The 23,675-nt window shown below is 46.0% G+C and overlaps 1 protein-coding gene across 1 annotated transcript in view; it reads right to left on the reverse strand.

The window, feature by feature from the left end:
• LOC147748943 (extracellular calcium-sensing receptor-like) overlaps positions 1-23,675 on the reverse strand; it is a 274,522-nt gene that overhangs the window by 97,616 nt on the left and 153,231 nt on the right. The window lies entirely within an intron of this gene.

Below are 23,675 nucleotides of genomic sequence, written 5' to 3' on the forward strand. Positions count from 1 at the left end.
TGACAATGGTAGGAGTTTGTGTTTTCACAACATTAGGAGCGCAACCTAATTTCCCTTTTCACATGAAACTTTTCACTTCGAATTGCATATATCGGTAATCACTTTTGTTTTCAATTACTTTTCATATTTTGTTTTTCAATTGATTTCCAGACGTTAGTGTCTTTTTCCATAAAGTTTTTTTTTATTAAGTATCCAATTCCATCACAATTAAAACAGACCCAGCCAACGTGTTTCATCCCTTACAAGGACTTCATCAAACAATATATATGTTTTTTAAAACATGTAATCAATACTTTTCACCTATTAAAATCGACATCTCCTAGTGGAAAAACTTTATGGAAAAAGACACCAACATCTGGAAACTAATTGAAAAACAAAATATGGAAAGTAATTGAAAACAAATGTGATTACAGATTCATGCAATTCGAATTGGAAAGTTCAATGTGAAAAAGGAAATTAGGTTGCGATCCAAATATTGTGAAAAAATTGACCAAGATTGAGTTTTGTGGCCAGTCAGAACTCCAGGAGTGGGACTAAGAGAACTATAAGTTCCATATATTTGACCAGTGCCGTCCAGAAACCCCACTGCTGACTGTCTTCAGGAAATTGACAATGGTAGGATATCATTATCAATATGGGAGAGGACCTGGCCTAACAGCTTGAGCGGTCGACCTCGAAGCTGGTGAACCATGTCCGAGTTTCAGCAGGGGTGCTCAACATCCTGTGAATCTGGGCAAGTCACTTAATATCCTTGTGCCTACCAAAATGAATGTGTCCATGTGTAACATAACCGGTGTACATGCGCTATATAACATTTTTAAAAAATGTTCCTAGCATCAACTTCAACAAAATGCAGGCCACTGATAACTGCTTACCAAACTGCAACAATGACTCCAACTCATCCTCATGCCAACCAGATTCACTATGCTTGTATCAACACAAATGAACCAGAACCACAGTCTCCTGATGATTTGGATTTGCAGACACCACCCAAAGCTCTATCTCCATCCTCTTCTGCATTAAGACTAGTTGATTCTATCAGTGTAGAAGTCACAGACACACCTTCTGTTCTTGTACCTGAAATTATGGTGGCATTGGCCACTTTTCTTCAGACAGTGCCCTGTCCTCAGCTCCCTCTTGTCCTCATCTTGGAAAAGCTAATGAAGACATTATATCTGAAAATATATTCATCTTGCATTCCAACAATACAGACACAAAGAACGTTAGAAACTCTGAAACTTCAATACTCAACGTTCCCAAAAGCTTCCTAATTCAGTCAACAAATAACTAGACATTCTGGCTCATAAAAGAGATTGTTCTGCCCTTCAAACGTCATACTGGTGAACTAAACCCAAATCACGTTGGCATCTCATCTTTAAACCTTCCTTTACTAAAGTGCAAACATTTAAATTCAAATAGAGACAATAATTCAGCCGCCATCAAAGAACACCCATATCTTGACTGAGACCCATATTAACCACTCCTCTCAGCCTTCCACAGACATTCATTTAGCACCTGGTTGTTAACACAAAGGATAGTTCTAGCAAAGGAGATGGGATTGCTCTTACACAAAAAAAGTCATACATTGGACATACGTATGAATACATTTTCCCATAGACACAGAATTGATAAAACCCTTTGCTACATCAGGCCCATAGTCTCTTCCCTACACTTTCAGACACCAAACTAGTCCAAGTAGGTGCCACCAGCGCATCTCCAAGCAAGCTGAGGTATATTGCTAGTTATCACCTTCCATGACAATAAATATATTTTTAAAATATGTATTGAATGCATTGAGCTCTTCACATCTCATTTGAGGGAGATCGCAGCATCACGGTGTAGCATGCAACCTGTTTCATAATGGATTTAAGGACCTCATCGCAGGTCAGAAAAGCTACACAAATTCACTTGCAATGTGCAACAACACAGAAAAATGACAGCAAAGATATACATGACTTTAAGAAATAAATGACTTCACATATTCAAACCAAGTTTATCAGAAAAAAATGTTTACTGAATAAAATGACAAGACTGAATAAAATCACATGTATGAATCAAACAGTAGAAAAGATAGAAAAACAAAAAAATGTTTTTTAGGAAACAATTGGAGTTCAAAAATTAATGTTTGAATTGAATTGTATTTACATTTATATGACGCACCATAGAACTGACAAGGCGCTGAAAGGCTTTAGTAGATGAATAACCTGCCACCCCATGGGATGCCCTTGTTTGGAAAAAAGTGGCTTATATGACATGCCATATTTCGTTGTACTTGAGCTGGTGGGATGGTGGTGGTGTTTGTGTGCATATTGGGGGTCGGTAGAAGTGTTTCTGTGCAAACCGCAAGCAGCAGCTTAAAGTCCTTGTGTCAGTCAGTCAATATATCCTTATTCGACTTAAAAGAAAGCCATAAAAGTACAATGCAAAAAAAACGGTGTAAAGTTAAAAACATTTTTCATCCGGTAAATACTGCACACACTTATAAAAAATACCTCTGAAACTATTCAAATAAAAGCTCAAGACATTATTGTAATTATTCGATCATTCCAATTTTCCAGCTTAACAAAGCAACTTCCTAATTTTGAAAGCGCTTTGAAAAAAGTTAATAACCCACAAGCAGCAGATTTCTGATGGGAGTTACTTAAGTGCCAACAGAACTGACCTACTCGGTTTGATATTCAAAGTGCGTAATAATCAATGGCGGCTCCTCCGCTAAGGCGGAGGAGCGTCACCCTACCTCTCAAAAGGAAAAATAAAATGATAGTAACATAACATTCCTATCATTTTGTTTTTCCTATCGCAGTCAGTGGCGGGCGGGACTGGCCAGAGCAGGGGGAAGAGTGGTTTGCACTCCCTAAGTGCTCATCATTGTTTGGCTGGCCCTCTTGAAGGAAGTGGCCGTTTGGGGTCACCCGGGTCACTCATGACCACCCCTCAGCCTTCCATACCAATGAAGAGTCAGCCAGGCAGTAGAGAATACAAACCAATATATGTTTATTCAAATACACTTGAGCAGAGCCCCGTCTGCCCAGTCTCCTAGGGGTGCTTCAGAGAGGACTGACATCAGCAAACATTGAGATTCATTATGTACAATTCAGAACCAAAGAAGGCACGCCATAATGACATTTTCCAGGAAGATGCAGCTAAACAAAGAACTACAGAAGGATAGGCTTCGACTCGGAGGCAGGGCACACACTATCTCCTACCCAAGGTCACTCTGTCTGTGCCTGCCATTAGACTGGTGGGAGAAGGCCTCTATCTAGTGGGAAAGGTAAGCACTAATACGAGCAGTGTATTCATTAGCAAAGCAAGGCCCAACGTTGGAGAAACAAAACTTACCGCAGGACGTTTCTAGGAAAACCAAGGATTAGTTTTGATCATGGTTCAAGATGGCGGCCAAACATAAAATGGTGCAGAGAATGCTAACTTACATGGAATAATGCACAAGTAAAGATAGTGAAATATTGTCATTACTACAGATCCTCCTTTTAGCATCAGCTAACTATTTTCAGGAAAAGATCAAAGAAAGTACAATATGTTCATGGACAAAGAAACATCTGTATTCGGAACAATCCATATATTCAGTGTCAGGAATAGAGACTGCACGGAAAGAAGTGGTCTCAAAAATACGTTCATCAATATGCATCAAATCATCAATATCCTTTTGTATCATAATTGCAGCATTAGTATCATGAATTTACATTTTCTGTTTGGGTGTGGGAAAATTGACACAATAGGAGCAACAAACTGGGAGACATGTAACATGTCAATAAGATTCCAGCAACCACAGCAAAGAAGGTGAGAATCTTCCAACCCCAAGATGTGAGTGTTTTCAAAACCACCCCAATAGTGTCCAAGTACCTGTTTCCCGGTGTATGTAAGACAAGAGTCTATGTCATTTTTGTAATGCTTCAGACACCTTGGGAGCGGTATAAGGTATGTAAATAGAACAGCTGCTGCCAATGACACAACAGGCTCCTCCCCTATCCGCAAGTATGACTTCTAGCACCATCCGGTTCTGCAAAGTGAGTAATCTCGTAGCCTGGAGCTCAGCAGTGATGTTTGTCATTATCCAAGTGGTTGTATTGATAACCCCCTCAACAACTCGTGTTAACTGACGGGCCCTAAAAAGGGAGTAGGCCCTTTATAGCGTTCTCAAATTGCTGGGCAGTGGTGTCTGTTTCATCTACATAATTTGTGTCAACAACCCTTTTGACTAGAGTCTAGAAGGTACTTCTATGTTGCAGCTGATGATTTTTATGATAATTAGACAGGCAACATATACAGGGGAAAGAAGAAAAGAGATATAACATGTACCTGGCTATCCGCTCGGGAGCCAGACTTGAGCCTGTGACCCACAAACAAAATAGACATTATGGGCAGGATCAAAGGTAAACTATTAGTCATATTCAGGTTGTAGGTGAAATTACATTTACTCTCCCCCACCTTTATCACCCCAGTCCCCTGGACACAAAAACTAGCTGTCGTATTGACCACTGATACAGGTATCAGTTTATCTTTGATAATATTTTGAGCTCTGAAGGATTGAAAGTACTCCGATGTGTTAAACCATTGGACAACAGCCATTTCCATTCTAAACCAGGCATTGCACTTCACTTTACAGTACGTGTTCACACATGACTTTGAGGACAGAGTCCCTAGAGTTCCTTGTACTGCTGGTCCTATGGGGGTAAACCCTTGATAGAAGTGTACACATTCATGCATAGTATGAGAATCAGTGGATGTCATACCCAAAGAACAAAGAGGGAATTGGAAGTACACCAGCTGAAACTATTGATACGAACCCTCGCAGCTACCCATACATGGCATTGGCATTGACAACAAGATATTGCTTTCATGAGTGACAGAAGGGAGCAACCCACAAACCCAACAATTATTTGTATTGGGTATATAATGAGCATGATGGAACATTTGCATAAATACATTGTCCGTGTTAGACAGTGTATGCGCTTCTTTGTGGGGGGCTAGAGTAACAAAAATGTGCTAAGGGGGGGGGGGCTAATAGTACCTACCAAAGAATGTATAGGTAATTTTTCCTCTAGAAACCAAGATATTCCAAATATTGTCGCTTGTGCAATCACAACAATTAGTATGAAAACTATTTTACTCTGTCGACCAACCCCATTGAACACGGTGGTGCAAATGGATGTTCCTCCTCAGCAACAAGCCGACCAAAGGGATGCATGATTAAGCAAGGAGAGAAATGCAACAAAAATGATCATAAAGGTAAGTGCTCCCAGTGTCCGTCATAGCCTCACTGGTAAAGGCTCCTATTGTTCATCAATACGTTGGCGCTCTTGAGCATGGGCGTTGGAGCTTGCTCCATCCTAAGCTCTTGATGTATCCCACGGCGACCAGGATAATGTACCCCAAAGGAATACATTTCAATGTATTCTGTCCAATGTTCAAAACAGTGCACATGTCTCACAACAACATAGACTAATTTTGTCAGTACTATGGCAAAGTATACCTGACTTAGGCAGTCCATCCCTAGCTAATCTGACTTCTCCTTTTGTGCACCGTTCCTCAACCGAGGACGCAAATTGTACCTGGCAGCCACAGGCACCATTGGATAAACAAACAGCGGCTCCTTAATAGCTTGTATTTCAGGGGGGACTGCTGCATTTAACACTACCTCATTCTCCAAATCCGTTTGGGTCCAAGTCAGCCTAGCATCACTAAAGGGAACGAACAGGGGTACCTTCTCACACTCAGAGTTCCCAATGCCTTCCCTCACCCAGTGGTCATAGGGCAAGGACAAAGTTATCCTGCGGCAGTGGGTAGAGTGCACCCAGTTCTTTTGGCTGGCAACCTTCACAGTGGTCCACATGGATAGTAGGGACTGTTCCGGTCCCTTCCACCGTGGCCCCAAACTCTTCTTCCACTGGAAGTTGTGCATGAGGACCAACTCTCCACGCTGGATATCATGTCCGGGCTCCTCTGGTATATCTGGTAGGGCTTCCTGGATCTGTTTGTGAATAGAACGCAAATTTTCAATTAAGTGGTAAAGGTAATCAATCAATAACGGATACTCAATATCTGAGAACCACCAAGGGCGATAGACACCCCAGACATTTGCCGGGCATCCAAGCATGACCTCGTACAGTGAAAATCTTGTCCTAGAGTGTGCTGTTGGTCTTGTCGACAAAAGACCTAATGGAAAGCATCAGGCCACTGCAACCCTGTTGTCTCCTGAACCTTTGCCAATTTCAGTTTGAGAGTACCATTGTACTTCTCAACCAAACCAGCTGACTGTGGTTGGTTTGCAGCATGAAACATTTGTTTTATGTGCAAACCATTGCAAATAAGCTGAATGACCTTGGCAATAACATGACTTCTGTTATCGCTCCAAATAAACGGAGTGAAAACACCCTAAAGGCGTAGTATTAGGCAGCCTGCTAGTGCTTGGAAGCTGCCAGGTCAAACCACCACATCGTCTACCATTCCCTCTATAAGCCTGCTGCAACAACACCTTCATCTTCAAAACCTTATGCTTCTTCTCCGTTCTCTCCATATCCACATTTTCCCTGTGTTCATAATACTGCACCATATTCAAAATAACAGAAAGGGAAGAGGTAGACCAAGTGCTCTCAGAAGCCTGCAATCGAGTCACTATTTCAGGAAGCAAATTGGAAACAAATCTCTTAACAAACAACCGAACACCTCCCTCAATAAACAAATCCTGCCCTCTATAACCCAGAAACACATCTTCAAACTGATTGAAAAAATCAGACACACTCTCATCTTTCTTCAGATGACAGCAGATAATTTGCCCCAATCAACCATTTTTGGTGGTGTTGGAACTAGCCCTTTTTGCAGGGTCATCCCCAAACTTTTTTGCTTCTTCCTCCCTTATTTTTCCTGACCCGTGGCTGTTGGCAATAGGACTCTGCACACTTTACCACTGCTGATCAGTGCTAAAGTGCATATGCTCCCTATGTAAATTGTTATTCTGATTGGATATTCATGTTTGGCATATTTGTATCACCATGAAGTCCCTAGTAAAGTGCACTGGGTGTGCCAGGGCCGGTGATGACAAATGCTACTAGTGGGCCTGCAGCACTGATTGTGCCACCCACAAGAGTAGCTCTAAAATGGTGTCTCGGGCCTGCCACTGCAGCGCCTACGGGCAGTTTAGAACTGCCATGTCCTCCTGGTCCGCGTCCCCGCTGACCAGGCCGAACCCTTCCCTTTTCCTGCACATCAGTCACCCCTATGGAAGGCCCAAGGTACCCCCCTGGGCAGTGTGCCGTGTATGTGAAAGGTAGAGCATGTACTAGTGCAGGTGACATGCTCTGGTAGTGAATTACAGCCATTTTCGTTTTCACTATTGTAAGGCTATCTTGCTCCATAGGTTAACATGGGGGATGCTGGCTACAGTGGTTAACAGCATTTCTTCCCATTGGAACAAGATAGGACATAAGTATCTAGTATCCCTGAACTCAGAATTTAATAACGCATCTTTTAGGAAAGGTGGTTTTTAGATCCTGTGTTTGAGAACAGCACTTTTAGAAAGTTGCTGTTCTCTTGTCTGACCCTTCTGTGTGCCTGGGCCTGTTTGTGTATTGACTGTCTGGTTTGTGAGCGACAGGGGTTGGGGAATTCCCCCGGAGGCTGGATGAGTCAGCACTAGGCTGAATGAATGCAATTGCTACCTGAGTGGTGGGCGAAGTTAGCACCTGGGCTGAATAGGGCGGTGCTTGCCTGCCACAATGCTGGCTCCACCTCCTGCGGGGCGGCTGAGGACCCTGCCCCTCACTCTGAAAGGAAAGATGCAGCCAGCAAAACAAAGTGCTCAGGATCCACCCAGAACTGGTTCAGACTGGGCTCAGGGCCCACATGCACAGAGAGAACAAAGACTGTAGGGGTATAAGTACAGGACCCCTGACAACAGAAAATTAGATCATCCTGGAAAACAAGAAGGAACCTCTTCCAAGGAGAAAGCTGACGTGGAAGAAGGAAGACTGTCCTGCTGTTGCTCTGCTGGACTGACCTGCTGTTGCTTTGCTGCCAAGGAGAGGGGAAGAACTTTGCTGTGAGCTGTGTCCCCTGTCTTGTAAGGAATCTCCAAGGGCCTGAGAAGAGCTGGCTCCCTGTTTCCGAAGTCCCAGGAACAAAAGGACTTCACCCCCAGTCTCCCTGAACTCTGCTGAGAGAGTTCTGTCCTTCGTAGAGTGCTTGATCCAGTTGTGGGGCCTCTAGAAGTTGAACCTGAGCTGGGAAGCTTGAGACTAAGCTGAGAAACTTGTGAAAGCTGAAAAGTGTCGTATCGCTCGCTTGCGGAGCGTATCCCCGACAGTGCGAGAAGTTTCCCGCCGCTACGAAGGTCGAGATCGGCGCAGCGCCTGACATCGCTGCCGGAGCCGTCGCACCCTTCGTTTGCGGGACGCACCAGACCGGTGCGGGAGAATCGAACATCGCTGCGAGTGTCGTCGCAGAGCATTTCGTCTGGGTGAGATCGCCGCACCGCTTGCTTGCGGACCGCATCACGTCGCTGCGAACATCGTCGCAGAACCATCTCACCGAGGAGCTGCGAGTGAGAGGATCACCGCTGGACCGTGCATCGTCGCCCCGGAGATCGTCGCAGCCCCTACGAGATCATCGCATCGTGCCTTTGCGAGAACAGACTTCCCACGGAACCTACGCACCGGAATCTACGCAAGCTGCCTTCCTCCCCATACAGACCGGATTCGTCGCCACACGCCCGCTGCTGCAGCGGGGCTGTCGCATCGCCTCCCCAGGGTCTCAGGAGTAACGTATCGCTTGTTTCCACCGCACCAGCTTCCTGCTTGTGGAACTTTGTTGCATCTAAAAGGTACTGTGAGTCAACGTGACGCAACTGTGAACTTTTCACGCATCTGTGGATTATTTGATCGCAACTTAAAGAACTTTGCTTACAACCTGAAGAACGCTTTTGAAACCATATCCTTGAACTGTGTGTTGGATTTTTGACGTTTTGGTCTTGTGTAGTTTTAGAATAAATATCTTTATTTTTCTAAACTGTTGTGGAATCAGTTTGTGGTGTTTTCACTGTGTTACTGTGAGTGTTGGTACAAATACTTAACGCATTGCCTCTGGTTAGCCTAGACTGCTCAGGCCAAGCTACCTTGAGGGCGAGCAGGGGTTATCTAAGAGGGTTATCTCCTTGCCCTGACTAGAAGCAAGGGTCCCTATTTGGACAGTGGTACCTACCTCTGCCAACTAGAGACCCCCAGTTCTAACATTGGTGGTCAGGCGGTGGGATTTGAACTTGTATTTGTACTTGACCCACAGTAATTGGTGTACATCACTAGTGAGTGCAGACCACTACGCCACCGCATACTACATTTTTTATTTTTGGTTCTATTTTTGATCGTAACCCTGAAAGAATCCAAGCATCATGTCTCAGAATGGTAAACCAGCAAGTGATGTTGCAGAACTGGAGTTTGATATTGAAATGTTAAGTGATTACAAAGTAGGTCAACTCAGGCAGTTCTACAGGAACTTTGGATGCCCCATGAAGCGCCGCTCCAAGAAGGAGGAGCTACAGGAGGCCTTAAGGGCCTGGTGGGAGACCAAAAAGGCTGGGGAGACAGATGATGCAGAAGTGGATGAGGATGCACAGAGGGATGGTTTCAGGCCACAGGATCTGCCTGTGTCCAGAGCAGCCTCAAGGGCTGGCAGCAACCATTCAGCTGAAAGTTTTTTCCCAGAGGAGTTGGAGGAAAACCAAAGGGCTAGAGATCATAAATTAGAAATGTTGAGGCTTGAAATGAAGATGAAGCAAATGGAAAGGGCAGCGGAGGAGAGCAAACATGCCCGTGCCCTGGAGGAATTGAAATTGTCCTTGGCCCATGAATTACAAATGAGGAAGCTTGAGATAGAGCTCAAGAGGCGTGAGGCCATGAGGCTCTCAGCTGAAGAAGAAACATGGGTAGCTCAAGAGAGGAGCTTTGCTGAGTTGGAGGTGGAGTCCAGCTCCGATGGTGGCAGCAAGATTATAGTTTCCAGTGCTGAGAGAAAGGTACAAACACCCAGAGATGTGGCGCCTGACTTGAGGGAGGGGGTCGATATACACCAGGGGGTTCAGGTTTATGATGTAGTTCCAGTGGAGTGCAGTGTCCCTGAAGTAGATTGGGGGACTGGCACAGGGGACCATATTCCTAGTGGTGGGAAGTACACTCTTCGGACTCTAGATGAGAGGTACAGGGAGAGGGGTTCCCCCGTGGTAGAAACCTTGGTGTGTGTGAGTGAAGACCAGCCAGAAGAGTGCGGGATGTGTGACAGAGACAGTCAGATACTGTCTTGCCAGTCTCAGGAGAGTGGTGTGGGGTGCTTGTGTGATGCACTGGAGGGTGAGGCAAAGGGTAGCTTGGTTAACAACTGTGGGGGGCTGTGTGATTCATTTGATGGAGAGCATATTTTAAGTCCCTGTTTTCCAGAGCTATGCCAACACCCGGTGGAGTGTGAGTTCTCTGACCCCAGAGAGCTTGCGTTGGAGGCAGACCTCTGGGTGAATTCCAGAGAGTCTGAGGAGGCATTGGGGAGTGATCCCAAAAGGAGTGGCTTAGATATCTTCCGGACCTGTGAGGTAGAAGAGGTCCAGTATAGCCCGGTTAGGTCCCAGTGTAATGGGAGGGGTGTAGGGGCTCATGTCCGGTCTCAGTGGAGAAGGAATGAGTGTGGGACGGTGTGTCTCACGGTGCCCGAAACCCAGTCTCAGGGCCTGGAGGGTTCCTTAAGGGAGCACCAGGATGGGGACCTAGACTGTACTTGTAGGCCATTTGAGGAGGATCTTCCAGTGTCTGTTGAACGGGGAGTGCCTGTAACCAGGCCTCCATCAGTTCTGGTGTTTGGCAGTGCCGCTCCATTTGGGAGGGTACAGAAGTCCAGACTGAGGGGTGAGAGGGGGAAGGAGTCCCCAGTGGGTGAACCAGTGGGTCAGGGACCAGTCGGAAGGGCTGAGTCTCCCAGGAGTGACCATGGTGACACCACTTCTGTCCTGGGGGATCTTCCCGCACTGTCAGGTGGACAGGGGCTGGGAGATCTGCGCCAGGCAGACGGTCACAGGACACATGAGTTGTGTGTCACCCTCAAGGGGGTACTATGTGAGTCCCCAGAAGTCCTGGCATGCCAGGCAAGTGTTCCACCGCAGGGGCTGGTCCCCGGGTGGGGAAGCCAGGTTCAGGTGTTGTCTGACCTGGGGGCGTTGGAGCCTAGGTTTGAGGGCCAGGTCCGGGTTGTCCCCCCTGACCTGGAATACCAGTTGCAGGATAGAACCCCTGAACTGGTGGGTGGATGGTGCAGGGTACCTGCCACAGGTGCCCTGACTATTCTAGAAGGGGGTACCGCTCCAGGTGGGAGGGTAGAGAGCCCCAGGGAAGAGGAGGACCAGGTGTGGGGAAGCCCACCTCAGCCTCCTGTCCAGCCGCCGGATAAAGGTCTGGGACTGGTGAGTCAGTGCCAGAGTGTCAGACCTGAACTGACATGAGAGAGAGTGGACAAAGGGTGCCAAGCACCTGGGGCTACTGCCCCCATCCTCTGATGCCACAGGGGTTTGAGAGCCATGAGAGGCAGGAGGCCTGGGTCTCATCCCTGATCACTGTTGGTGGTAACTGTGGCTTGCTGTTGGTCTGTTGGGACACATCTGTGAGGAAATTAAGGTTAGGTGCTGCACAGGTGGTGTCCACAGGTGAGGTGAAGGGTTCCACATGGATTGGCTTGGTGGACCCTGAGAGTATGGATAGAGTGATACAACTAGGTTCAGGATGGCGTAGAACAGGAAATGTGCCCTGCTGTTTGGGCCAGGTTCCGTGTTCTATCGCCTTAAGCAGGGAATCCCATTGAGGTATCGTTTGGTCTACCCTGGCTTTAGGCTGGAAGGGGGTTGTGTTGGAACTGTCCCTTTTTGCAGAGTCATCCCCAAACTTTTTTGCTTCTTCCTCCCTTATTTTTCCTGACCCGTGGCTGTTGGCAATAGGACTCTGCGCACTTTACCACTGCTGATCAGTGCTAAAGTGCATATGCTCCCTATGTAAATTGTTATTTTGATTGGATATTCATGTTTGGCATATTTGTATCACCATGAAGTCCCTAGTAAAGTGCACTGGGTGTGCCAGGGCCGGTGATGACAAATGCTACTAGTGGGCCTGCAGCACTGATTGTGCCACCCACAAGAGTAGCTCTAAAATGGTGTCTCGGGCCTGCCACTGCAGCGCCTACGGGCAGTTTAGAACTGCCATGTCCTCCTGGTCCGCGTCCCCGCTGACCCTTCCCTTTTCGTGCACATCAGTCACCCCTATGGAAGGCCTAAGGTACCCCCCTGGGCAGGGTGCCGTGTATGTGAAAGGTAGAGCATGTACTAGTGCAGGTGACATGCTCTGGTAGTGAATTACAGCCATTTTCGTTTTCACTATTGTAAGGCTATCTTGCTCCATAGGTTAACATGGGGGATGCTGGCTACAGTGGTTAACAGCATTTCTTACCATAGGAACAAGATAGGACATAAGTATCTAGTATCCCTGAACTCAGAATTTAATAACGCATCTTTTAGGAAAGGTGGTTTTTAGATCCTGTGTTTGAGAACAGCACTTTTAGAAAGTTGCTGTTCTCTTGTCTGACCCTTCTGTGTGCCTGGGCCTGTTTGTGTATTGACTGTCTGGTTTGTGAGTGACAGGGGTTGGGGAATTCCCCCGGAGGCTGGATGAGTCAGCACTAGGCTGAATGAATGCAATTGCTACCTGAGTGGTGGGCGGAGTTAGCACCTGGGCTGAATAGGGCTGTGCCTGCCTGCCACAATGCTGGCTCCACCTCCTGCGGGGCGGCTGAGGACCCTGCCCCTCACTCTGAAAGGAAAGATGCAGCCAGCAAAACAAAGTGCTCAGGATCCACCCAGAACAGGTTCAGACCGGGCTCAGGGCCCACATGCACAGAGAGAACAAAGGCTGTAGGGGTATAAGTACAGGACCCCTGACAACAGAAAATTAGATCATCCTGGAAAACAAGAAGGAACCTCTGCCAAGGAGAAAGCTGACGTGGAAGAAGGAAGACTGTCCTGCTGTTGCTCTGCTGGACTGACCTGCTGTTGCTTTGCTGCCAAGGACAGGGGAAGGACTTTGCTGTGAGCTGTGTCCCCTGTCTTGTAAGGAATCTCCAAGGGCCTGAGAAGAGCTGGCTCCCTGTTTCAGCAGTCCCAGGAACAAAAGGACTTCACCCCCAGTCTCCCTGAACTCTGCTGAGAGAGTTCTGTCCTTCGTAGAGTGCTTGATCCAGTTGTGGGGCCTCTAGAAGTTGAACCTGAGCTGGGAAGCTTGAGACTAAGCTGAGAAACTTGTGAAAGCTGAAAAGTGTTGTATCGCTCGCTTGCGGAGAGTATCCCCGACAGTGCGAGAAGTTTCCCGCCGCTACGAAGGTCGAGATCGGCGCAGCGCCTGACATCGCTGCCGGAGCCGTCGCACCCGTCATTTGCGGGACGCACCAGACCGGTGCGGGAGAATCGAACATCGCTGCGAGTGTTGTCGCAGAGCCTGTCGTCTGGGTGAGATCGCCGCACCGCTTGCTTGCGGACCGCATCACGTCGCTGCGAACATCGTCGCAGAACCATCTCACCGAGGAGCTGCGAGTGAGAGGATCACCTCTGGACCGCGCATCGTCGCCCCGGAGATCGTCGCAGCCCCTACGAGATCATCGCATCGTGCCTTTGCGAGAACAGACTTCCCACGGAACCTACGCACCGGAATCTACGCAAGCTGCCTTCCTCCCCATACAGACCGGATTCGTCGCCACACGCCCGCTGCTGCAGCGGGGCTGTCGCATCGCCTCCCCAGGGTCTCAGGAGTAACGTATCGCTTGTTTCCACCGCACCAGCTTCCTGCTTGTGGAACTTTGTTGCATCTAAAAGGTACTGTGAGTCAACGTGACGCAACTGTGAACTTTTCACGCATCTGTGGATTATTTGATCGCAACTTAAAGAACTTTGCTTACAACCTGAAGAACGCTTTTGAAACCATATCCTTGAACTGTGTGTTGGATTTTTGACGTTTTGGTCTTGTGTAGTTTTAGAATAAATATCTTTATTTTTCTAAACTGTTGTGGAATCAGTTTGTGGTGTTTTCACTGTGTTACTGTGAGTGTTGGTACAAATACTTAACGCATTGCCTCTGGTTAGCCTAGACTGCTCAGGCCAAGCTACCTTGAGGGCGAGCAGGGGTTATCTAAGAGGGTTATCTCCTTGCCCTGACTAGAAGCAAGGGTCCCTATTTGGACAGTGGTACCTACCTCTGCCAACTAGAGACCCCCAGTTCTAACAGGTGGAATAAGAGAATGCATATACGTGATAATGCGACCTGGCAAAGCAAGTATCTCTGCCTTAGACTTCTCACTGGGCTTCCTCTCCTGATCCCATACTTTAATTTGATCCCAGGTACCACCCAATTCCACAAGATGATCCAGTGTATGCACTTATTTCCAAATATCAACCGGAACCAGTAAATCAAAAAACATTTCAATATCCGCAAGCGTCATTACTGTTGAAGAGGCAGCTTCAGTCAATTCTGTATAATATGAAGTAGGATTTTTCCTAAGATCATGTAACTGAGTCTTAAGAGACAAAACTTCACTCCTTTTCCATGGAGTACAAACCCATTGTTCTTGGAAACGGGCCTCTACACCTGGTCAAGTGACAATACTGTGCCTCGTTAACTCTGGTATTTTGGGATGATATATAGGATGAACATCCCACATCGGAAACTGAGATACTGGGGTGGCCTATCCCTGTAAGCAATCAAGGTTGTAATACTGCCAAAAACGTGATCAGGCCTCATATTAGTGACATATACTTGATCTTTAATATCATATCAAATCTGTGGGCTGGATCTGTGAAACACTGCTCCCAAAGATTAATCAGAGGAGCAGACATATGCTTAAGGGCATGCCGTTGTACAAAGGGCTCATAATCTTTCATCACATTCCACACCGTAAATCGGGTTTTGGGCTCACTGCACAGCCTGGTTAGCCACTACCTTTTTCTCTGCATCACCCACTTCAGATCGCACATACGGATCCATGCACTCTTTAAAGTCTTTCCAATCTCCGTCTCCAAACCCGCGCACAGGAGTGCCATCACTCAAGGAAACCGGAGGATAAAATACCAAGGAAGGTGAGGCAACCGGAGTGACAGGTATCAACAATGCTAAGGGCTGGGTCTCAGGGGAAAAAGCTGGCGAGAAAGATGCTTAAACAATGAGCTTGGAGGGGGTGCTAATAGAGACAGTTGCTGCAGACGGCAAGGAAGCAGAAGGAAGAGAAAGAAGAGAAGAAGCTGATGCCATGGCCGTCGAAAAAGCAGCAGTAGATGCAGGGACAGAGACAGCAGAAGTAACAGACGGTTGTGAGGACGATGGAACAGTGGGATATATTCTTTGTGGGACGTATGGGGGTAGGGGCCTATTATCTAATTACTTCCCCATGAAGTAATCTTTTTCTTCTTGGGCCACATAAGATTTATTAATATTCAATCAAAACCTCCTATCTTCTTGTTCTATCCCTATCTCCTGTTTCTCTCTATCATGTGCAACAGCTTTCTGAGTCAATGTTTGCATTCTTCCCTTTCGTTTCTCCTTTTCCATCTTTAATCATCTCTGTTTAGCCTCCTTCTGCCACATTCGTAGAGAATCAAACATAGACTGCCTACTTTTTGTCGCAAATAATGTTTCCTGTAAAAACCCAATTTTTTGTTCATCAAAATTGTCCTTCAACGGCCATTGCAACTCGGCATTGTCCTCCGTATATTTCCACCGTAATGTCCCAAACATAATTGGGCTAATACCATGTTTTGATGTGTTAAACCATTGGACAACAGCCATTTCCATTCTAAACTAGGCATTGCACTTCACTTTACAGTACGTGTTCACACATGACTTTGAGGACAGAGTCCCTAGAGTTCCTTGTACTGCTGGTCCTATGGGGGTAAACCCTTGATAGAAGTGTACACATTCATGCATAGTATAAGAATCAGTGAATGTCATACCCAAAGAAAAAAGAGGGAATTGGAAGTACACCAGCTGAAACTATTGATACAAACCCTCGTAGCTACCCATACATGACATTGGCATTGACAACAAGATATTGCTTTCATGAGTGACAGAAGGGAGCAACCCACAAACCCAACAATTATTTGTATTGGGTATATAATGAGCATGATGCAACATTTGCATAAATACATTGTCCGTGTTAGACAGTGTATGCGCTTCTTTGTGGGGGGCTAGAGTAACAAAAATGTGCTAGGGGGGTGGGGGGGGGGGGGGGGGGTAATAGTGCCTACCAAAGAATGTATAGGTAATTTTTCCTCTAGAAATCAAGATATTCCAAATATTGTCGCTAGTGCAATCACAACAATTAGTATGAAAACTATTTTACTCTGTCGACCAACCCCATTGAACACGGTGGTGCAAATGGATGTTCCTCCTCAGCAACAGGCCAACCAAAGGGATGCATGATTAAGCAAGGAGAGAAATGCAACAAAAATGATCATAAAGGTAAGTGCTCCCAGTGTCCGTCATAGCCTCACTGGTAAAGGCTCCTATTGTTCATCAATACGTTGGCGCTCTTGAGCATGGGCGTTGGAGCTTGCTCCATCCTAAGCTCTTGATGTATCCCACGGCGACCAGGATAATGTACCCCAAAGGAATACATTTCAATTTATTCTGTCCAATGTTCAAAACAGTGCACATGTCTCACAACAACATGGACTAATTTTGTCAGTACTATGGTAAAGTATACCTGACTTAGGCAGTCCATCCCTAGCTAATCTGACTTCTCCTTTTGTGCACCGTTCCTCAACCGAGGACGCAAATTGTACCTGGCAGCCACAGGCACCATTGGATAAACAAACAGCGGCTCCTTAATAGCTTGTATTTCAGGGGGGACCGCTGCATTTAACACTACCTCATTCTCCAAATCCGTTTGGGTCCAAGTCAGCCTAGCATCACTAAAGGGGACGAACAGGGGTACCTTCTCACACTCAGAGTTCCCAATGCCTTCCCTCACCCAGTGGTCATAGGGCAAGGACAAGGTTATCCTGCAGCAGTGGGTAGAGTGCACCCAGTTCATTTGGCTGGCAACCTTCACAGTGGTCCACATGGATAGTAGGGACTGTTCCGGTCCCTTCCACCGCGGCCCCAAACTCTTCTTCCACTGGAAGTTGTGCATGAGGACCAACTCTCCACGCTGGATATCATGTCCGGGCCCCTCTGGTATATCTGGTAGGGCTTCCTGGATCTGTTTGTGAATAGAACGCAAATTTTCAATTAAGTGGTAAAGGTAATCAATCAATAACGGATACTCAATATCTGAGAACCACCATGGGCGATAGACACCCCAGACATTTGCCGGGCATTCAAGCATGACCTCGTACAGTGAAAATCTTGTCCTAGAGTGTGCTGTTGGTCTTGTCGACAAAAGACCTAATGGAAAAGCATCAGGCCACTGCAACCCTGTTGTCTCCTGAACCTTTGCCAATTTCAGTTTGAGAGTACCATTGTACTTCTCAACCAAACCAGCTGACTGTGGTTGGTTTGCAGCATGAAACATTTGTTTTATGTGCAAACCATTGCAAATAAGCTGAATGACCTTGGCAATAACATGACTTCTGTTATCGCTCCAAATCAAACGGAGTGAAAACACCCTAAAGGCGTAGTATTAGGCAGGCTGCTAGTGCTTGGAAGCTGTCAGGTCAAACCACCACATCGTCTACCATTCCCTCTATAAGCCTGCTGCAACAACACCTTCATCTTCAAAACCTTATGCTTCTTCTCCGTTCTCTCCATATCCACATTTTCCCTGTGTTCATAATACTGCACCATATTCAAAATAACAGAAAGGGAAGAGGTAGACCAAGTGCTTTCAGAAGCCTGCAATCGAGTCACTATTTCAGGAAGCAAATTGGAAACAAATCTATTAACAAACAACTGAACACCTCCCTCAATAGACAAATCCTGCCCACTATAACCCAGAAACACATCTTCAAACTGATTGAAAAAATCAGACACACTCTCATCTTTCTTCAGATGACAGCAGATAATTTGCCCCAATCAACCTTTTTTGGTGGAATATGAGAATACATATACGTGATAATGCGACCTGCCAAAGCAAGTATCTCTGCCTTAGACTTCTCACCGGGCTTCCTCTCCTGATCCCATACTTTAATTTGATCCCAGGTACCACCCAATTCCACAACATGATCCAGTGTATGCACTTATTTCCAAATATCAACCGGAACCAGTAAATCAAAGAACATTTCAATATCCGCAAGCGTCATTACTGTTGAAGAGGCAGCTTCAGTCAATTCTGTATAATATGAAGTAGGATTTTTCCTAAGATCATGTAACTGAGTCTTAAGAGACAAAACTTCACTCCTTTTCCATGGAGTACAAACCCATTGTTCTTGGAAACGGGCCTCTACACCTGGTCAAGTGACAATACTGTGCCTCGTTAACTCTGGTATTTTGGGATGATATATAGGATGAACATCCCACATCGGAAACTGAGATACTGGGGTGGCCTATCCCAGTAAGCAATCAAGGTCGTAATACTGCCAAAAACGTGATCAGGCCTCATATTAGTGACATATACTTGATCTTTAATATCATATCAAATCTGTGGGCTGGATCTGTGAAACACTGCTCCCAAAGATTAATCAGAGGAGCAGACATATGCTTATGGGCATGCCGTTGTACAAAGGGCTCATAATCTTTCATCATATTCCACACCGTAAATCGGGTTTCGGGCTCACTGCACGGCCTGGTTAGCCACTACCTTTTTCTCTGCATCACCCACTTCAGATCGCACATACGGATCCATGCACTCTTTAAAGTCTTTCCAATCTCCGTCTCCAAACCCGCGCACAGGAGTGCCATCACTCAAGGAAACCGGAGGATAAAATACCAAGGAAGGTGAGGCAACCGGAGTGACAGGTATCAACAATGCTAAGGGCTGGGTCTCAGGGGAAAAAGCTGGCGAGAAAGATGCTTAAACAATGAGCTTGGAGGGGGTGCTAATAGAGACAGTTGCTGCAGACGGCAAGGAAGCAGAAGGAAGAGAAAGAAGAGAAGAAGCTGATGCCATGGCCGTCGAAAAAGCAGCAGTAGATGCAGGGACAGAGACAGCAGAAGTAACAGACGGTTGTGAGGACGATTGAACAGTGGGATATATTCTTTGCGGGACGTATGGGGGTAGGGGCCTATTATCTAATTACTTCCCCATGAGGTAATCTTTTTCTTCTTGGGCCACATAAGATTTATTAATATTCAATCGAAACCTCCTATCTTCTCGTTCTATCCCTATCTCCTGTTTCTCTCTATCATGTGCAACAGCTTTCTAAGTCAATGTTTGCATTCTTCCCTTTCGTTTCTCCTTTTCCATCTTTAATCATCTCTGTTTAGCCTCCTTCTGCCACATTCGTAGAGAATCAAACATAGACTGCCTACTTTTTGTCGCAAATAATTTTTCCTGTAAAAACCCAATTTTTTGTTCATCAAAGTTGTCCTTCAACGGCCATTGCAACTCGGTATTGTCCTCCGTATATGTCCACCGTAATTTCCTAAACATAATTGGGCTAATACCATGTTTCGCATACATATCAAAATTAGGAGTGCCTTCTGGAGGTGCCAGCTGAGCTTTTTCTAATCGAGCATCTGCAGAACAGAAACAACAACAAGAAACCAAGAATCGATTAATTCCAGGCATTTTCAAAAAGGGTCCAAATTCGTTATTTTGCTCGGCAAAGCAATTTCAAGTGCTTCAATCCCAAAGCCGGTCCTCATACTGTATCAAATACAAACCAAAATGGTATCCTATCATCAAAGAACTAAAACAAACTCACCTGATATATGCAGGTCAAAGGAATTGATTGTAAACTGCTGACTCTTCGGACCAAACGGTCAGATCCCAGGGTTTTGCCGTTCAGACTCCAGTCGGGGGTCATAAGGGGAAGCTGCGAGTACAGGAACTCTCTCATGCAGGGATCCCTGATCCGTCCATCCGACCGACGCTGGTCCGACCTCCCCACCCGTCCGCGGGAGGTAATGGGTCACTCACCCGAAGGAGTCCCTTATGGGTGCCAACTGAAGGAAGGGGCCCATTTAGGGTGAACCGGGTCACACATGACCACCTCTCAGCCTTCCAATCCCAAATGAAGAGTTGGTCAGGCAGTAGAGAATACAAACCAATATATGTTTTTTCAGGTACACTCGAGCGGAGCTCCGTCTGCCCAGTCTCTTAGGGGGAACAAAGCGATACCAAAGGGGTATCGCTTTGTTCGCCCTAAGTTGGCAGGATATGCCCAGACGTGGGTCCCTTGCTCAATCTACCACTGGATTCAAGATAGCCTGGCTGATGAGGGTTATGAATGAGAAACCGGTCCCAGGATGCTTGTTTCCTGTCAAGGGAAGACATGGCTTGGCAGTTTGGGCTGGACTCTTCCCATGAGGCACAGGGTCAGACTGATTTGCATATGGCCATGTCTGAACTGGGGTGGTGGAGTGAGCTAAAGAATGGTGATGGATTAAACCCAGATCAGTTGACTAGGGGAGAGTGTTTGATTTGTTCAAACGCTCCGTCCATCATCCCCTTTGGTATCGCTTTGTTCACCATAAGTTGGCAGGGTATGCCCAGACGTGGGTCCCTGGCTCACTCTAGCACTGGATTCAAGATAGCCTGGCTGATGAGGATTATGAATCTGAAACAGTACCAGGATGCTTGTTTCCGGTCCAGGGAAGACATGGCTTGGCAGTTCGGGCTGGACTGTTCCCATGAGGCACAGGGTCAGACTGATTTGCATATGGTCATGTCTGAACTGGGGTGGTGGAGTGAGCTAAAGAATGGTGATGGATTGAAATGAAATGAAAAAGGTTCTTAATAGAGCGCACTGTGACCAAGCGGCTTCCTGGCGCTAGAGGTGGGGAGCTGAGGGAGACAGGGGAAGCCAGATCTGTTTAGCAGGAATAGCAGTGGAGAACAGGTGGGTTTTTAAGGCCTTACGGAATTGGGAATAAATGATAATGGATCTGATTGGTAGAGGGAGACTATTCCAAAAGGAGGGACCCAAAACAGAGAATCTGGTGCCTCCGGTTTTGGATTTACGGAACCGAGGTACATTGGAGAGGAACTGATTAGAGGAGCGGAGGGAACGGTTGGGGACATAGGGAGTGATGAGAGAGTTGATAAAATGGATTAAACCCAGATCAGTTGACTGGGGGTGAGTGTTTGATTTGCTCAAACGCTCCGTCAATCATCCCCTTTGGTATCGCTTTGTTCGCCCTAAGTTGGCAGGGTATGCCCTGATAGGGGTCCCTTGGTCACTCTACCACTGGATTCAAGATAGCCTTGCTGATGAGGATTATGAATCCGAAACTGTTCCCAGGATGCTTGTTTCCGGTCCAGGGAAGACATGGCTTGGCAGTTCGGGCTGGACTGTTCCTACGAGGCACAGGGTCAGACTGATTTGCATATGGCCATGTCTGAACTGGGGTGGGGAAGTGAGCAAAAGAATGGTGATAGATTAAACCCAGATCAGTTGACTGGGGGTGAGTGTTTGATTTGCTCAAACGCTCCGTCCATCATCCAGTTTGGTATTGCTTCAGTTTCTTAGGGGTGCTGCAGAGAGGACTGACATCAGCAAACATGGAGATACATAATGTACAATTCAGAACCAATGAAAGCACGCCCATAATGGAATTTTACTGACAGATGCAGCTTAACAAAGAAGTACAGAAGGATAGGTTTTGACTCTGAGGCCGGGCACACACTATCTCCTACCCAAGGTCACTTTGTCCCTGCCTGCCACCAGACTGGTGGGAGAAGGCCTCTATCTAGTGGGAAAGGTATGCACTATTAAAAACAGTGTATTCATTAGCAAAGTAAGGGCCAACCTTGGAGAAACGAAACTTACCATGGGCCGTTTCTAGAAAAAGCAAGGATTCTTTTCGATCATGGTTCAAAATGGTGGCCAAACATATAATGGTGCAGCGAATGATAACTTACATAGAATATTACACAAGCAAAGATAGCGAAAACATTTTCATTACTACTCTCTTGGACCGTCCAAACAGTCATGCACACTTTGCATGTTGCCCATCAGGCTGCATTACACAGCCTGGTGAAGAACATGCACAAGCTCTCTGTCCCCTAACAAGCGCCGAACCACGGCGCTCAAACCAATAACTTCACTGCAATGCAGCATTGTGATTGGCTCATGGGGAGCCTGTGTGCCCAGGTGCTTCCTGCTGCCGGTCGGAACTGGAGACAGGAAGAAGGAAGCCGAAGAGGAAAATGGCGGAGGAGAGGCGGCGGCCGGCGATTCAAGGTAAGTCCTTTTCTTTTTTTTCCCATTCCTTCCCTCCCACCCCCGCGTCTCACCACCCCCATCCGGTAGCAGCAGCTACTGGTAATATTGGTATTAAATAAAGTTTCCTGGCAGCAGGATTACATTTATAAAAGAACACAAAGTGCTATGTGCTTTGTTCTGAAGAATCATCACATGGACATACTAAGTTGTTCATAAGCAGAGTGTCACAGTTAGGACAAGCAACGAAAACGTGCTCAATATTCAATCTAAAATGTGTCAGATTATATCTGTGTTGGGAGTTCTTAACAAAATGAGCATGAGACTCCGGACCATCTGCTGTCAATGGTTCTATAGGGGATGGCACTAAAGATTTAAACGATTCATAGGCAAATCTAGCCTTTACTCAATGCTTAATAAACAGTATTTCATATTTTCTCTGGCTGATAGCCCAATAGATTGCTGGACAGTAAATATCATCATCAAAACAACTGTTATTTCTACAACATATAAGACTATACAATATGGCAAGTATTAATCTTAAAATGATTATGATCCCTCGCAAGTTCTTGAAAACTAAATAGCAATATAACAGATAATAGCATAAAACAATCATATTCAATCTAATCTATAAAATGTCAAGCCTTTTTTCATGAGTACTAAGTTTACAGCAAAAAGGTGTCATATAAGTTTGAAAAACTGTAAGCTGGGACATATCTGTTTTTAGGATTCCTAAAGCTATTAAGAGTTGCCTAGTCCCCATTTTGCGGCACATTGGCTTAATCCATTTCTTTCTCGGGCGGTGTATGCTGGACAAAAGAATATGCACAAGGTTTTTTTCTTTTTTCTTCCATTTTTAAAGTGTATAGTGTGCAGTGGGCCTCCCCCTCAACAGTAGTGCCAGATGACCATCAAATCATATTAGATTTAATATGGAGAATATCAAAACGGCACTACATATATAAATATTTTGGCAACTGTGAGTGTTCATTGTCAAACTAAGGCTCTAAACCGAGGAGCGGTTTAACACTAAAAAATGGTGTTGTAAACCTACCTACTCTGGGATTAATATGAACGCTAATTAGTACATATTCCCAGTAAGAATATTTCAAAACCTTCTTTGAGTGGGCGGCAAGTTGATTGGGGGCACCCCACAAACAACTCAGACCCTGTTTATTAAACCAGGTCTGAGTGTGATGAAGCCAGGGGAATGTAACGTTGCTATCTAGCTCCCAAAACCCCTTAGACCCTCTTTGCAAGTTCTTGTGAGGTCCATAAACTGACCCAAAATAGTAGAAGTCCAATGCAGCTTAATATTCTATTCTCTTGATGCCGA

The sequence above is a fragment of the Lissotriton vulgaris genome, chromosome 1_1 (genome assembly GCF_964263255.1).
Source record: "Lissotriton vulgaris chromosome 1_1, aLisVul1.2, whole genome shotgun sequence".
Taxonomy (NCBI): domain Eukaryota; kingdom Metazoa; phylum Chordata; class Amphibia; order Caudata; family Salamandridae; genus Lissotriton; species Lissotriton vulgaris.